The sequence below is a fragment of the Leucopleurus acutus genome, assembly GCF_964270905.1.
Source record: "Leucopleurus acutus genome assembly, chromosome: 11".
NCBI classification, from domain to species: Eukaryota; Metazoa; Chordata; class Mammalia; order Artiodactyla; family Delphinidae; genus Leucopleurus; species Leucopleurus acutus.
In genome coordinates, this window is record NC_139152.1 from 65,772,502 (window position 1) to 65,778,912 (window position 6,411).

Consider the following 6,411-nt stretch of genomic DNA (forward strand, 5'->3'; position numbering starts at 1 on the left):
TTTTCAGCATTATGAAATCACATGCATAAACTGTGCTGCTGCTTTCATGGTACGTTATAAGGGGTTCTCAGAGGAATAACTTTTATTCTGAAGCCAGTATTGCTGCATTCTTATATTAGGTAGTAGTGAAACTAAATAACCCCCAACATTTTTTTTGCTTGTGTTTGATGGTGGAGCATTTCTTAAATGAACACTTGGTAAGTTATTCTTTTGGATCAATAGGTCCAGAAAGTATTTCAAGAAGCAGCAACATTCTCTAACCTGGATCCTGCCACAGTGTACACCTTTTCAATTCGCACTGAAAAAGAAGGTTTTAAAGACAGTTCTCCCTACATAAAAGAAATACAGACAGGTACAGCCTATGTAAGCACTTTAGTTATTATTCAGTGTTCAAATATTTTTTCTAATTTCCAATTTTCTAAAATATTTTATTGTTAATATAATCAGAAGGATTCTATAAAAATGCTTTGGTTTTATGTGTTATTTTCTTTCTTTTTAAAAAATTTCATTTATTTATTGATTGAGGTACCATTGACATATAAGTTTCAATGTTCAAATATTCATTTGGTTCTTATAGGGAAGATTTAATAAATAGTTCATTCTTCTCAAATTTTCTTAATGGGCAGGCAGTATTTCCTCTTATCTCTTTTTCTATTTCCCCTTGTATGAATTAGCACAGTCTCTTTTGTGTGTCTGTTTCCAGACAATAGAGTTGCTAACTGTCTGGGTTCTGGCCAGAGTCTCCATTTGTGATTTAATTTTTCCATTGTTCCGTTAAACAGACAGTGAAGTGCCATTTCCCCAGCATTAGCAACTTACTCCCAGTGGCAGATGGTGATTTATTCCATGGTAGTCATATGTAATAAAGGATGATTGGGAAGGGTGTATGCAAAATGTGTACATTTTCAAATGTAGATGAAGTAAAATTGTCAACTGTTCTACTAATATAACTATTTTAGATATTCTTGACATGGGTGGTATGGGAACATCGATTGATGTATTTAGAAACTGGTCGTGTCTGGTATTCTTTTACTGTAATAACATAGAATGGAATTGAGAGAGAATATCGTGGCAATTTTGTTCGTTTCTTATACATGGGAGAATTTTAAAGGGGCAACAAAATAGATATTATACACTATTTTAACATTTTTTTCCAGAAAATAAAGGAAGCATTTCATATTTAGATTGCAGTTAACTTTCCCTGCTGATTAACCTTGTCACTGTTTGGTATTTAATTAGAATGAGTCCTAAAAATCATTAACTATTTCTAAGGTTGGTGATTACACAAGACCAAGATATCGCCTCTTCCTACATTATAGAAGCAGGGGAAATATTGAGCACAACACTGCTGGGGTACATATCGGCTCTGTTTCAAAGTTTACAATGATTTTTGTTTGTTTGTTTTTTTCGCCCCACTCTTTTAACTTCTCATATCTACCAGGAGGAATAAAAGGAATGTCTTGGTTACCCTCAGAGTTTGCAAAGAGTCAAACAAATCCTGAGAGTATTTCAGGGTGGTTATAAAATAGGTGCTTTGTACGATAAAAAATGTTATTTTATGTGTATGTTTTAAATGATATAGCCCCAAGTGCGGTTGAATTTCTGAATCACAGTAGGAATTCAAATGCAGTAACCGTTAGCTGGCCTTCAGCTAGAAGTCTTCTGGATGGATACATTATTTCAATATCCAGTGAAAGCTTAATGAAAGAAGAAATCCTGCCTTCCACAAAAAGGTATGAAAATATTGAAAAGAAATTATATCAAGTTACATGGAACACAAGATGAACATTTTATATGTGTTGTTAGAAAGCTATGTTAGTGGTTTAGTATAAATAGAAATTAGAAAACTTTTCAAGAGAACTTTTTGGACTATAATGTGATAGGAATAACTAAATCTGATATACAGTACCAAATTATTTATGCTAATAGATAGTAATGAATTAATTCATGATTTCATCATGCTTGTATGTATGACATACACACTTTTTGACTTAAATTTCTCCATGTAAGAAGCTATGCTTTCTCAGTAACTGTTTGTGTGTAAGTGTAGCAAATTGTTTCCATAATAGACAATAAAAAACCAAAACTTATATATAAAATTCTTTCTGCAAATAGTGTGAGAAGATGGAGTTTTCCAAATGTTTCTGAGCTAAATATCTTAATGTTTGATTTTTCTTTAATGTGTAGGACATTCTCATTTAACAGCCTTTCTCCAGGGACTGACTTTTTAATTAGCATTATAGCTACCAAGGGACTAAAGAGAAGCTATCCTACTGTCCTCATGGTTAGCACTTGTAAGTTCATTTTATATTTAATTAACTTTTCATGGGTTAAGGGAAAACAGTTGTATTTAAAGCCAATATCTAGTTAACAATCAATATAGAAGTGGTTTATGACATTATGGCTTGAAGAGAAGGAGTACTTCATTTACATGGAGAATGCCTGCATTATATTCCTTTCTCTGTCATTTATTGTGACCTTGGGCAAGACTATGTGACCTTGGGCAAAACTATGAGGTTCTTACTTAAACGATGAGAATAATTATTCCTGCCTAGGTATAAAATCTTGTTACTAAAATCAAATGCAAAGCTCTTTGTGAAAAGAGCAAAGTACTCTGAAACCCTAAGGTATTGTCATCTTGAAATACTCAATATTTTTCTAATATTTTGACTGTATCTGTTAACATGTGGGTTTTATCCAGTTACTGAGAGCAGGGGCTACTCTTTGTTGCGGTGCGCAGGCTTCTCATTGCGGTGGCTTCTCTTGTTGTGGAGCACAGGGGCTTCAGTAGTTGTGGCCTGAGGGCTCTAGAGCGCAGGCTCAGTAGTTGTGGGGCACGGGCTTAGCTGCTCCGTGGCATGTGGGATCTTCCCGGACCAAGGCTCGAACCCGTGTTCCTTGCATTGGCGAGTGGATTCTTAACCACTGCACCACCATGGAAGTCCGGCACTGTCTTTTCAGTTGCATTTCTTGGGTTCAGTTTGCCTCTTCTGACCTTATTAGCATCACTTACACGTATGCCTGCCCTGAACATATACAGATGTTCCAAAGAGCCCTGTCACTTGTGGGTCACAGTCGAATGTGTGCTCAAGTACCCATGCCCTATCAGTGTGAGAGGAGGCTTCCTCTCAGGATTTGCAGTGTGGAGGATGGGAAAGCACTGGAAAATGCAGCAACAGTCACATCAATTCCTGGAAAATAAACTAAAAAATTTGAGCACTTATTATATAGCAGCAAGGTACTATGTGCTTAAGTTACTGTGTTGAATCTCCTGGAGTTATCTAAAATGTAAGTTAAGGCTCATAGGCGTTCATAACTCATTACTGACGGTGAGATTTAACCCAGGTATCTAACTCTCCAACTGATACGACACTCTGCTGCCTCTCACAAAGACCATCCTAAGAACCATCAGCAATAGATGAGAAAAACCTTTTTTGAAAAAATGGTAGTTCCTGTTTTATATCAGTGAAAGCGTCTAAGATGGCTGCTTAGATTTGGTTGTGTTATTATCATTGTCAGCATCATCATCACCGTTGGCATCATCACCGTTGTCATCATCATCACACTGAGTGCTTGTTCTTTGTCAGGCACTTTGCTAGCATTTTCTATGCTTTATGTCACTGAATTCTCAATCATGATATTCATTCTAGTAATAATGATGAGATGCATGTTTTTATACGAATGAGGAAACGGAGGCTTAGAGAATTTCAGTAGCTTATACAGGATGACAGATTTCAACCCATATTTCCCTGACATCAAATTCTGTCCTTGTAACCACTGCTTTAGTGGAAAGGCCACTATGCTATAGGTAGGACTGACACTACCCATTCTTAGCTCTATGGCTTTGTGCAAATCATTATTCTGTTTGGACCTCAAGCTCCTCATTTCTAGCCTAGATTTAACAGTACATTCTGTATTTTTTTTTTAAATTTATTTTATTTTTATTTATTTTTGGTTGCATTGGGTCTTCGTTGCTGTACACGGGCTTTCTCTAGTTGTGGTGAATGGGGGCTACTCTTCATTGCAGCGCGTGGGCTTCTCATTGTGGTGGCTTCTCTTGTTGTGGAGCACGGGCTCTAGGTGTGCAGGCTTCAGTAGTTGTGGCATGCGGGCTTAGTTGCTCTGTGGCACGTGAGATCTTCCCGGGCCAGGGCTCGAACCCGTGTCCCCTGCATTGGCAGGCAGATTCTTAACCACTGCGCCACCAGAGAAGTCCATACATTCTGTATTTTAAGAGGTTGTTGCTTTGGCTGTGTTTTCCCAAACAAACCTGGCAACTTCCCCCCCCTTCCCACTTTACAATTTGACTTTTGTCTTCTATTGTATATTAATAATTTTTGGTCTTTTTTGTACCTCTCTTTCTTTGCAAGCTACCTCAAATCCATTTGGAAGTAGATGGAATATTAAGAAATGTAAAAAAAAAGCTAAAATATTATGGGACTCTAGGGAAATAGTAAGTTAATTCCAGTTGAAAGGGAATATACATCAAAGAAAAATAGAATAAAAAGGATTGTGAATCAGTGACACAGGTTTAAATCTACCACTGGATTGAATTCTAATAGACTTAAATCAATAAGTAAGTAAGTACAAAAAAAAATCACACAGAATTTGAATATTAGATGTGAGATTATTCCAATAAAATTTTAATGTGGCATTTCTTCCAGTTAAGGAAAGAAATGCTACATTTCATTTGAAATTTCTATAAATTAGAAATAGAGACATGCTACTGAATTGAAAAAATAAGTTTCTAGAATCTTCTCAGATAAAATGTTTAAAGGGAAAAGGAGTTTGGAAACTTAAGGAAGGGGGCTAGATATATCTCTTAACTTATGCAGTGCATAAAATTCTAAGTTAAAAATCTCACTTGTAATAACTTCATACTGAATTCTGCTATGACAAAAATAAATAATGAAAATCCATACTTTATATAATTTTATTGTAGAAAAAGGCTTTCTAGAAAATTTGTTTTCCTGTTGCTTTGTGGAGATGAGGAGACTTGAGACTCAAGGTAATAGCCTACACAAGATCACATAGTGCTAAACTGACTAGAAAAGCCTGCGTATCATGTCTGTCTTCCATAGTGTGACACTCAAGTTTATCAGTCCAGTACAGATAACATGATGATAGAAATTTTTTTTTTCAAAGCTTTCATTTCCGTGTCTTATTTCCTTGCCCTAGATCCAGACCCACCATCAGATTTGCTGATTTTGGGGCAGGAAGAACACACAATATATTTGTCTTGGAAACTCCCACAAGGAGGCTTTGAAAGGTTTCAGGTAAAGTTGGTATCATGCAACCTTGATGTTTATTGAGGCCTTTATTTCTTTCCTTTTTGTCCTTCATTTTACATTTCTTAACAGTTTAAGAAATTATGGTACCACTCCTTTCCTGTAAGGTTTTCCTCCAAAGTAAATTTTCTGTTTGTTGCTTTAAAAGTACAAAGTTGTCATGGGAGGTTTTCAAATTTGAGTAAAAGCTGGTACTTGACTTTAAATGAGTTCGGGGGCTTCCCTGGTGGCGCAGTAGTTGAGAGTCCGCCTGCCGGTGCAGGGGACACGGGTTTGTGCCCCGGTCCGGGAAGATCCCACGTGCCGCGGAGCGGCTGGGCCCGTGAGCCCTGGCCACTGAGCCTGCGCGTCCGGAGCCTGTGCTCCGCAACGGGAGAGGCCACAACAGTGAGAGGCCCGCATACCGCAAAAAAAAAAAAAAGAAAAAAAAAAAATGAGTTCGGGTTTTCAGTGGAGATAGACACGTGCTTATGTAGTACAAAAACGTGCATAAAGAAATGCTGGTGCTGGAAGATAGTGCTTCTGTGACAGCACTGGCCACAACGAAGATTCCAGAAGTTAAAGACAGGTGATGTGTCACAGGCTCCCTTTCAACTCCATTCTACAGATTTAGTTGAGAGTGGAGACTTGCAGCCCAGAGGGTAGGAGAGAAAGATGTACAGAGAGGCCGCTTTTCAACTGTGTCTGTGAAGTAAATGCGTACGTTTTTGTTGCTTTTGCTGTTAATAATGTGACCTGGCATCACGTGAGGACATATTATACACACCCTACGTCCTGCATTGTGTGGCTTGCAGAGAGAGTAAGCTTCTGGAGATAGCACTATTGCTTTGTATTCTACGTGGGCAAACGAGTTTTCTATACTTTCATAGTGGTAGGAGATGGTAATTTTAGTTGTAAATAACAGAAAACAACCTGAAATAGTTTAAGAAATAAAAATTTATTAATGAAAGAGTGTGTCATGGACACCAAGGCAAAGAATATAACAAGGTGTTGGGGAGAACTGGAATCAGATGTTTAAGGCTACTGAGGCCCCATGCATTGTTTTCTTACTGTCTACTTCTTTCTGCTCATCAGCCGTAGTTTATTTATTTATTTTTCCTGATGACCAGCTTTCTCTGTTAAG